Source organism: Solanum verrucosum, unplaced genomic scaffold (genome assembly GCF_900185275.1).
Source record: "Solanum verrucosum unplaced genomic scaffold, falcon-dt-bn FXZP01000129.1, whole genome shotgun sequence".
In the NCBI taxonomy this organism is placed as follows: Eukaryota; Viridiplantae; Streptophyta; class Magnoliopsida; order Solanales; family Solanaceae; genus Solanum; species Solanum verrucosum.
Genome location: NW_026020333.1, coordinates 351,118 through 363,647, shown reverse-complemented (window position 1 = coordinate 363,647; position 12,530 = coordinate 351,118).

The following is a 12,530-nucleotide window of genomic DNA, read 5'->3' as shown; positions in this document are numbered from 1 at the left end:
AATAACTTTTTACTCTGAGATGGGAATTGGCCAAACTCGGTGGCGTTAGAAAGAGGACTCAACGACCTTTAATTTTATGATCATTTGAAGTTGACCCTAAACTCTAGGTCTAGTAAAAAGCCCTTCACGTGAGGCTCCATGAGCCGTGGTGTCTCTCGTGGTCATGATCCAGTAGCTAGGCAATCTTCCCCTTAACCCCTAAAAACTAAGTCAACCTCACGACCCCTCCCACGGCCCGTCAAGGCCTTCACGAGCCATGAAGTGGCTCGTGTGGAGGAGGTCAAGTTGGGCAGCCTCGAGGAGGCTACTGCCTCACCACCACGGATGGCACCACGGGGCGTGGTGGCCACCACAATCCATGAAGGCTCACGTGGTCATGGGCAGTGCCTTGGGAAGATGGGGCACCCTTTGCCCATTTCCCTTGGCTCTTACCCCTTGCCCTTGACTTGTTGCCTTCTCACTTAGCCCTAATTAACCTACTAAGCTACAGAGTGTTACAATATCTACCCCTTGGGGACATTCGTCCTCGAATGACGATTTAGACACCTTACGAAAGTTAAGACTCAAGACTAGCAGCCCATCATGCATGCAACATCATAACAATGTACAAAACAAGGAGGAAACATCAACTCCATCTCAAACATATACAATGCATCACAAGGAAGTAGGAACTACATCTAACAATCCATTATGCATGAAATTTCAACATTTCTCATGTTCTTAGGAGAAATTACCTTCTCCAAGCTAAAAGCATACTCAACAAAATCTTATGGAGTCTTTATGCAATTCTACCCTCAAAAAACATAATTAAAACATGTTCAACAATTCATCTCATGAAGCATATAGGCAACTCTTACTCAATGCACATAACAAGAGGAAAATTAATCATAAAAACTCATTTTCTTACTATACATGAATTTCAAGAACATGCATAACATAAGGAAATCATGGAAAAACACATATAACACACATGACTCCCAAAACAAGAAAACTCAAGAGGAACTATTTGTTTCAAGCTAGACTAGGAGTAGAAGATAAGAAATGAGGATAACGGGACATCTTATTGGCCCTCGGCCTCCCAAGTAGCACCCTCAACTAAAACCCTCACAAAAAGGTCACTCCTTAACTCTTTCATGGAAGCAACTTCCTTGTTCTTCTATTTCTTAACTTGTCGGTCTAAGATCCCAATTGGTACTTCTAAATTAGGGAGATTCTCATTAACTCCCAACTCTTCTAAGGGATCTATAAATGTCAGATCTCCAACACTCGTATATATCCAAGAGATATGGAAAACCGGGTACACCGGTTCCACTCATTAAGCAACTCTAGTTCACAAGCAACGTTACCAACTCCACTCAAGATCTCTTATGAGCCTACAAAACCGGGACTAAACTTCCCAAACTCACTACACCTCTCAAGGTGAGAATTTCAAGCAAACCCAAATCATGAACATCTAGAATACCCAACAACCTTGCTATGTAAGCACATCATCTCCCCCTTGGGAATAAGCCTATACGGACTCTTATAAGCATTATTTCTTTCAATTCTAGGGTCGGAGCAAGTCATCACTAAGCTTTCACATCCATCACTCAAGATGATTTTAAACCATGGTGAATTACACTTCTACCCTTTTTAAAGGAGTCTACTCACTCAACACATCTAGACATTACTTAAACACCCTATTCATCAAATCTATCCACATACCCCAAAACTCATCATGACTAAGTCGGGTTCTACCATCAAATACACATAACCATAATGCAACTCATTTATACCAAAGACAACATCAAAGTCTATCATGACAAGTCTATCAAGTCACAAAAGACAAGAAACACCGGAATCTAAATAAGCATAAAACATATACCGGGAGAAACATTCGGAGGACACTCTTGTTCACCTCTAGCTTAGAGAGCATAGAACCTAATTTGCTTTGGGGCATTCGCACCCGAACTAATTGGACCAGATGAAAGGTAAGGTTGAGACCTACGACGACTATTCCCTTCATTTCTAGCAACCGTAGGGCAATGCCTTATCTTGTGGCCTAACTCACCACAACCGAAACAAACATTGGAACCCGCTAGGCATTTACCCACATGTCTCCTATCACACCTAACACGAAAAGGCAATAGGGACTCACTACTAATTCCTTGCGGTTTAGAACTAGACACCCTATCATCATTATACTTAGGAACATTGGAGTAATCTTGTCCAGAAAACCTTTGTCGATTCCTAGAACGACCATGTCCATCGAACCTCACATGAGAGAAATCACCATCATCATTTCTAGACCTCTTTTTCTCTCTAGCTCTCCCTTCTAGTTTCTCTTCCTCAATTTGTTGAGCATAAGCCATAAGACGAGAAATATTCATATCATGATCAAACATGGCCGTACGATATTCTTTCACTACCAAGTCGGACACCCGTCACAAACTTACTCATTCTCGACCTAGGATCGGACACTAGGATGGGCATATTTAGACAATTGGGTGAACCTCAATGCATATTCCTTAACATTTATATTACCTTGCCTAAGGTTAATGAACTCAAGCACTAAAGCTTCTCTCATCTATAAAGGGAAGAACCTGTCTAGAAAAGCACTCTTGAACCTTTCCTACTCTATGGGACCCATTCCTATCAGTCTAGTATCTTTTCACTGATTAAACCAAACTTGAGCAACCCCATTGAGTTGGTAAGAATCCAACTCCGCCTTCTCTACCGGAGTCACTCCCACAAAGTCCAACACCTTAGAGACTTTATCTATAAACTCTTGAGGATCTTCCTCTATTTTTGACCTATAAAATTCCAGAGTTTCTATCCCAACCTGAGCCAACATTTGAAAACCAAACCTAAACTTTTCATTTGTTACTTTCTCTTCCAAATGGTGAATTAGAGCTTGATGAGGAACTTTTTGATCCACATTGTCTTCCCCATTCCTTCTAACGTTAGCCCTTGTAGTGGTCATATCCTGAAAATCATCGGGCACAGATTAGGAGAAAGACCTAATAGAGTTAAACTCTATGGCACGACTTAGAGAATGAAGAAGTGAAATTTCCTAAACATCTAATAGTCTCTCATTCATAAATGTGGTGCACTTCACATTTATGAACAAGACTCTACTAGACGTGGTTTGAGACATCCTAGAACTATTCTAAACCTTGTGCTTTGATTACCAACTTTGTCATGACCCATGGGTACCCCCTAGATGTAACATGACACATAGAACCCCGAAGGACCCCATGTAAGCCACTTAGCATATCACAACATAAGATAATGGAAAAGTATGGAAATTTAAAACATTTTTCAATACAATCAAAGTTTCATAAAACGAAGCGGGAGTCTATTACACTTGTCTCAAACCATCTAATACTTGAAAAGAGTAAGGGACACAACCCATACAAAATTTCTAACATAAAAGAAAGACATAAAAAGGAAAGGGTGATAAAGTACTCGATGATATGAGGACTCACCAAAACTTCTCTTCTTAATCTACTACGAACCTAGCCCCAAGGATGGAAGTCAATATCGCCGAACCCTACATTTGATAAGAATGTAGGCAAAAATATGCGTTAGTACAATAATGTACTAAATATGATGGCTAGCATAAATCATCAAGATAAGCATAATAGAGGCATTAGTCAACATAAGACATATACTAAAATCATAAGAGACAATAACATAAGTCATAAGCATAAGAGACATCATCATAAGACATAGGCTATAAGCATAAGAAATAACAACGTAGTCATAGGCATAATCAATGCATCTAGTTTAACATAACATAAGAGAAACACTTCATAAGTCACCTAAAGGCAAGCTTGTGCAATGCATGGATAAGACCCCATAATCCCACCCATGCTAAGCAAGTCATTTTAGGCACTCATTCATATTTATCATCTTTTGATCTCATCCTTAGCTTATTTCTCATAGACAAGGGAACATTTACCTTTAGTCACACATGTATTGGAGGGGCATTTCAAGCTACAATCTAAACTAAGCATACATCATACAAAGAACCTCATATCAAAACATACTTACAATACTTCCTTGAAGTATCCTTAGTTCATTATTCGTGTTCATAATCTTATTGTGATAGTGGAAAAGCATAAGTCATAGGCATATTCATTACATAGATCATCATAACATAAGAGGATCATACCATAATTAACCTTAAAGCATACTTGTGCAATGCATGAATAAGACCCGATAAATCTCACCCATGCTAGGTAAATTTTCTTGAGAAACCATAGTTCATAATTCATATTCTTGTTGTGGGAATTAGTCTTAACCGACATAGACCATGTGAGCATAACATGGAATCCGGTGTCTACCCCTAAGGTAGAACCATACTCTTAGCTTTGGTGGATCCATTAGCTAAGTAACCTACGGGGTATATAGTTTATGGTATAAGGAGATTGCTAATAGAAACATGGACTCAACTAAGGTATAAGGTTTCCATCTCATGAGACATACTTAGGGAGCCCGGACTCAACTAGCATAGAATGAACCCATTTGGAAAGTCGTACTCAACTAATGTAAAAGCTTTCATTGGGAAGCCGGACTCAACTAGCGTAAAAGCTTCCATCTCATATTCAATATCCACTCGGTGCTAAGCATAAATTCCAACAGAGTTCATATTAAGTCTTGACTTAAGTTCATATTCATGGAAGAATGTCTTAACACTCAATCCAACATAATTCATACTATATCTCATTAGATCATGCATGGGAATAACCTTTCACCGTCCATGTCTACATATAGATTCAATAGGTGAGAAAGTCTTTCAACCTTAGAATCATCATATTGTGTGTATATGAGAATAACCTTTCAACAACACAACAACTAGATCATAATCATATTCACTTTACTCTCAAAGTGTTCTTAAAGCATAGACTAAACTTTTATAATTCATGCATATATCATAATTTTCCCTTTCAAGGATCAAAGCTCATATTATATCAACACATCTAGAATTCACTACATTAAACATGGATATTAACATAATTCAAATAACCCCAACTACTACAAGCATAATCTCATAGTATCCTTCTTTCATCAACAAACCCACATCACAAAATCGTATTTGGGAATAAGGGGATTTCATGGGTTCTTGGGGAATTAAACATAAAAACCATAATAAATCATTAATTCAATCATAATATAAAATAATTCAAGCATTGGAATTGTTTTTTAAAGGAACCCATGACTTCGGAATCATAATATAAAACATGTTGATGCATTGACCAAGTAAAAATAACATAAAACTGAGATTTACTAATCTGAAATTTATGTATACAAGGTCATGCAATATTTGTAAACATGTTGATTTATGGGAGATACTAAAATCGACATAAACCATATGAGCTACCTTATAGATTATAGTGTACTACTCCCACACCGAAATGAAGTGTCCTAAGGACCATGATATCTGAGCTGAGGTGGATCCACTAGCTAATATCTATTTAAGACAAATTCTACGCTAGCAAGTAGTTTAGGGGAGTAGGAGTTGTTACTAAAGGTCCATGTACGCTAAACGGAAACTTTTATTCCAAAAGTCCACTCAGTGCTAAGTATACTCCAAAAGGAAACATGCATAAATCTGAAAACATTAATGATCTAAACTACTAAATTATACTAACAATCTGATAAATTACTGAGTAGCTCATAAATATAATCTGAAAGATACTTTAATCGAAAGCATCTAAATCATGATATTTGTAAATATACTGAGAGATACTTTATTAGACAGCATCATAATTCATGATAATCTGAGACATGCATATAAAAATAACATAATTTTGATCATGAAAATACTTGAATACTATGGGTTCATAGAAATATCATTGAAAACATGGATTATAATCAAAATCATGCAATTCAGATCAACCATGAAGGAGAAACTGAAATTTAATAAGAACCCATGAAGATCACTTAAACCCTAGTCTTGGGGAATTCATAATTTTAGAAATTGAGGTTTTCTTTGGAATCAATGGGTGAAGAGGAATACATTGATGAAGTTCCTACATATCTGAGATAGAAACCCTAGTTTGAATTCATCAATGGAGGCTTGGGTCCTAGAACTCTATCTTGCTTGAGGGAGAAGACTTGAGAGTGAAGAAATTGATCCTAGGTGGGTTATGAAAGAATGAGAGGTTATGGTCTTTAGAAAACACTTAACACACTTAGAATATGCTAAAATAGAGTAGTTTAGGGGTTAAAAGAGTGGAAAAAGACTAAAAATTCCTAATAAAAAACTATAGGAGATCATCTATGGATGCCCTCCACAGACCGTACAACCATCTACAGGTCGTGAAAGGGTCCGTAGAAGTCAGAGGGAATTTTTTTTGGGTTTTAGAAAATCAACTCTACGGACTAGTCTACGGTCCATATAAAACAGTATGACTCGTACAAGTGTCCGTAAAATCTGGGTCACCTGAGTTCTGAAGTTTCTTTGTACTGACGGTTCCATGGGCCATAAATGTTTCCACGACCTGTAAAACTCTTCATCATGTTCAAGAAATTTTCCTATGTTTCTAAAGTCTGGTCTACAACCAGCTCTACGGTTTGTGAAATCTTATACGAACCGTAAATCCCCTCGTGAACCTTGGTCCTGAAATCTCAACTTCTGAGGTCCAATCCACTGGTGGCATCTACGGTCCATAAGCATTTGTACATGCCATGAATCCATTTCGTAAAAGTTACTTTTCTGCAGACTTCAGCATATTTCTGCACTATTCTGATCTTATCTGAGCTAGGTACTTACGGGGTATTACATAAGCATATTGGGGAGTCAGAATATGTCAGATAGAACGATCAAGAACCTACGTTCACATACACAGTTTCGAGCATGAATGCATTGGGATATGGTTTCACACAACCTTTAAGAAAAAATTAGTTAGGATTATAATTTGACTATTATACTCCTTATTAATTTTTGGAATAATACATATATTGGCCCCTAAACTTGGCTTCAAATTTTAACTTTGACCTCCAACTTTCATAATGCACAAATAGGCACTTTAACTATCCTACCTTTAAATAAATAAACACATGATTTTCGGAGCCAAAAGCGTGAAATGCAAACGCTCCCACGGGTATTAGTGACCCACTCAATGGCTGCCAACTAATTCAATGCATGTGGGCCCGTTTTCCTGTCTATTTGACACCTTTTCAATTTGCTATGCATTTATTTCAATCTCTTTTAATGGATATGGACCCCACCTCACTAATTCCATTCCCTTCTCTTTATTTCTGCGTCACAACTTCTTCCTTCACTTTCATTTTGTGGTAAATTAATATTTGAAAATGTCAATTATTCAATTTATAATTTATTTGTCTTATTTGTTTTTTTAATTTATGTGTATTCAAAGATTACATTTAAGATACTATAAATTATTAGACTTAATATTTTAAAAAAATTATTACAAAAGAAAATTACGTAATATACACTATTAATTACAATAATTACTAATTTAAAATATTTTTTCAATCTAATAAGAGCCTACAAACACACTATACGTTATATTTAAAAGTACTATAAATCATAATTAAAATATATTTTTTTTAGAAAATTTTTTTGTTGACTCTTGAAATTCTATTGGTGACACATGAATTTGAATAGATGGAACAATATATATTATTGAAAGTTAAAAATACTATAAGTTATTCGAAAATGACGTTAGATTTTTATAAATTATAACAAATTAGCAACTAAAATATTTTTGAAAAAACATACAAAAAATTAGTTGATGAATCAGCCACCACACCGTGGACATGTATGCTTTCTGTGATTAAAATTGAGTTTAAGGGTTATTTTGGTCATTTAAGGATTTTTCTTTAAACTTCAAGCTTTATTAATAGTGATGTATTCATTTTAGAGTTAACATGAACGTTTACTACCATATAAATATATATAATTTATTCAAATTTAAAATTTAAAACTATTTATTTAACGTCAGTTAAAAATTAACTTTTAAATTAATTATTAGCACATGCTCTTCATCACTAGTATAATATAATAAGCGGGAATAGAGAGGACCTTGGGGTCGACACGTGTTCCTTTTTCCTTCTGGACAAAAAAAGACTATATAGGCAGGAGGTCAACCTGTAAAAAAAAAAGGGGGACCCATATTTTACTATTGAAGGATGCGTGTTTCTTTTAAATTTCTTTTACCATACTAAATAATTGTATAAAATATTATAAATCACGATAATTAATTACTTAAATATTTAAAAGATATAAAAATATATAAAAGATCTGATTGACTCTTCAAATTTTACTGGTGACGCATAAATTCGGACAAATGAAATAATATATATTATTTGAAAATTTCTTAGAAAGTACTATAAATTACAGTAATTAACAGCTAGAAATATTTCAAAGACAAAAAAAATTGATTGAATCTCAAAAAAAAAATTTAGTACTACACGTGTTCCTTTTTCCTTCTTGCCAAAAAAAAACTTCATTATAATTTTTTTTCGTAATAACAAAAAATTTTATTAAATGTCACTTGCATTTTGCAGTGAACAACAAATAATGCAAAAAAGAGGGGAAAATTGTTGAAAAAAATATAAAGAGGGTTTAATTGTCCTTTCAATGCTTTTTTTACTGTTGACCCCCTGGATTTTTACATCTGACGCGCCTAATTTGAGTGTATTTCACGCATTTTGCCAGGTAGGATCCGAGTGTTTTTTTGTTTAAGTTTTGGATAGTTAAAGTGCCTATTTGTGCACTTACAAAGTTAAAATTTGAAGCCAAGTTTAGGGGCCAATATATGTATTATGCCTTAATTTTTTTTATCTTTGTCTATTTACATACCTCTTAATTCAAGAATAATTAATGCAAAGGGTAAAATTGAAACTAAATAATTACTTTTCTCTTGATTTTTAAAATTGACAAGTATTTGGAAACAACTATTTTAATATACATGACAACTAAATGGAGGAGGGTGTACTTGTTAAGGTTACTACAAATTTTACAAATTGAAAAACTAACATTAAGTTGTTGCATACAACAACATTATAAGTGAAATCTATTTCAAGAGCGGTAATACGTTCAAGTTTTATCTTTATTCTCGTTTTACAATAGTAATGAAGGTAATTTAGTTAATTAGAAGAGATTCAAAGAAAACGAGAAGGGTTAGAATTAGTGGTAAGGAGTGACTCGAAACCTTGATCTCATTCTAATAGCACAATCATTTTTCCATTAATGTGAAACCTTCACATTGTTTTGTAATATACTTCAACCTCAGTTTAGATCGATTTTTCCCGAAAAAAAAATAAATAGAAATGATGTGACTAATGAATTTGGATCCAGACCTTAAATGTTTCTTATTTCAATGAAGCTGAATTATGGTTTATTTAATTTGTAACTAAACACTCTGTAAATCATCTCATTCAGTCTAATATTTATGTATAATTATTTTGTAAGATTCATTTGTCTTATCCTCAAAAAGATGAATCATTTTCCTAAAAATCTTTTGAAGCCAGAATCCTTAAATTAGTCTCCTTGATCTTCTATATCAAAATATGATAAATTCATATCTAAAACATAGCCGACAGATGTGAATTTAATAAGAAATCTTCATAAAACTATAGAAAGTTGCACGATTTTAAGTTCGTTCACTTAGGGAAATAAGAAGAATAAACTTGATTTACATTTAGCTAATAGCTCGATACACAAGAACCACATACAAGCAGGGGCACAAACATATTGTAAAAAACAAAACATAGTGCTAGTCTACTTGGTAGTTGAATGTTGGGAAGATAAACTAGATACTAGGAACATTGGCTGAATGGAAACAGAGTGCCCTGGCCACTAGTACCACATTAATCTAGGCCCTTCCATAATCATCATAAAGTGAAATCATGTCCATTATATTGGCCACCACCTCTTTGGACTTCTTGAGCACCTTGACGTTCTCTTTGAGTCTATTGCAATTTTCAACTACCAAAGGTGACCATCAAGCATTCTACCAATACCACCACCATGAGGTGTCAACGATCTCGTCTTCCATTTCCTTGTTAATCATGTTTTGAATGCTGAACATTATATGCAAGGCCATAGAATCCACCAACCTCATTAGCACAATTTTCCAATTGGCCATCATTCTCATATTCAAATCGAAAGTTTGTTGCACCACATCTAGATGCTTCCTCAAATGGCCAACGTCAATTACTCCTACTCCTTCAAGGTTTATTATGAAGCACTTTCTAGGATCATTCATAATATCCATGAACATGTGTTGTTGAGCTATGAACTTACTGTAAGGAGGTAAATAGTTAGGTTAACAAGTGTAATCAATCAGATTTTTCATCCCGATGATTTCCCTTACCCAATCAACTGATTTATTCTTCTTCTTGGCAATCAAGTGTTGCGCTGATTTTCTTGTAGAAGACTGAAGTTCTGGATAGTTCTCATAATGATACATCAAAACTTTGATAATAACTCTCTTTAAGTAATTCCATAGTTTCCCCACAAAATCCTCCGGAGAGGCAGCAATTTCCTTCACTTTTTTCTTCAAAACATTAAGGAAAATGACTACAGGAATGAGGTTTGGCAATCCATTCACTTCCGTTTCTGGTGAAACCATAATCTCTTTCATCAAGAATTCATCCATTTTCTCAAAATTCTTGGAATGTAGCTTATTAGAGTATCGATCAAGCATTTCAACTAATTATATAATCTAGTTGTAGAGTGCATTTCTTTTTCATCTAACTCTCACACTTAGAAAAAATTTTCTTCAATGAATCACTATAACAAAAACAACTTTTAGCGGCTATAAACAGACATATTAATAAAGAGTGTTAAGTTTTTACCGGCATTAATTAAGTGTCATTAGATCTAGTGTCGCTAAAGGCTTTAGGGACATATACAAAGAGTGCTAATTGCCGCTAAAAATATATATTTAGGGGAAATTGAGCTATTGCCGCTAAAGATCATTTTTGATGTAGTGAATACTTTGTGAACTCAGAGTGCACATAAACGTCATTAGAGCTTCAAACACAGAATTTAGATGTTGAGGAAGCCTTTTGAGTTTGGTTGAACCGGAAGCATTGGAATAACCTGACCATGCAATCGGTTCCCTTTTCCTATTATACGAACAATTCTAACCTCTTTCCATGACAACCAACATGATTCATAATGCACCAAACATTATCATAACAAGAATGTCATCTGAAGATTTCGACATATACCACACCATATCAACTAGATAACAATTGTCATAAACAACACAAACATTATATAGGACTCCACATTCATAGCAACCATCTCCAAATACAAACACATGCACATAAGCACCATCAAACATATCATCATAGTATCAGACTCTCTCGTTTGTACATACGCTAAGGGTCTTATTTATGTCCAATAGTCATGACATGTAGGGGACCAGCTTTGTCTATGTACCATACCGACGTGGTACCCGATCCTCCAAATATATTCAACCACTCATCTGAAAGCTCACCTAGGACACGAGCAACTCATCAATTGTAAGGTTGTAGTCACCCTTACCTTTATCACACATATAGCTCATTGTATTACAATTCTATGCACACTTGCAATTCTAATAATCCAATAGACCCATCAATCAATAATTCATGGGTTCTCAAGCATCAACAACCACGTCACCAATTATAAGTACGCTCAAAGACCAATCAAAAAATATTTAACTTAAGTGCATATATAAATCTTGATCAGTTAAAACTCCTAATTAACACAAGGAAACCTTTTCCCTTATCGTAATCAATAGCATAGCAATAATAATTAAATAGAAATATCATACTTTCACGACCACACTATGACAAGTTCACCCTTCTTTATTGTAATTAAGTATTTTTCCTAGGTAACCAATTAATTTAGGGTGTGTTTGGTACGAAAGGAAAATGTTTTTCATGAAAAATGTTTTCCTCGAAAACAAGTAGATTTTTGACTTATTTTTTCATGTTTGGTTGGTGAGTAGAAAATATTTTCCGAAAAATATTTTTACTGTTTGATTTATGAATGAAAAAAGTTTTTGAGAAATATCTTTTATTTTTACTAGAGTAGAAAATAATTTTTGAAATTGAAAATATTTTTTAAAAACAAACTTAAGTTTTTTTTGGGGTGGGGGTTGGGGGGGGGGGCTGGTAGGGGGGTCGAGGGTAGGGGTGAAAAAAATGAAATTTTGAAGTTGAAAATATTTTTTAAAATGAACTTAAAATTTCTTTTGGGGGGTGGAGGGGGGGCGAAGGTAGATGTGAAAATAATGAAATTTTGAAGTTGAAAATATTTTTTAAAAACAAACTCAAATTTTTTTTGGGGGGTGGGGTCGAGGATCGGGGTGAAAAATAAAATTTTGAAATTGAAAATATTTTTTTAAAAAAAACTTAATTTCGTTTTGGGGAGTGGGGGGGGGGTCGAGGGTAGGGGTGAAAAAATAAAAATTTGAAGTAGAAAATATTTTTAAAAAACGAACTTAATTTTTTTTTTTGAAGGGTATGGGGGATGGAAGGGGGGCTGATGTGGGGGGAGGGGGCGGAGGGTAGGGGGT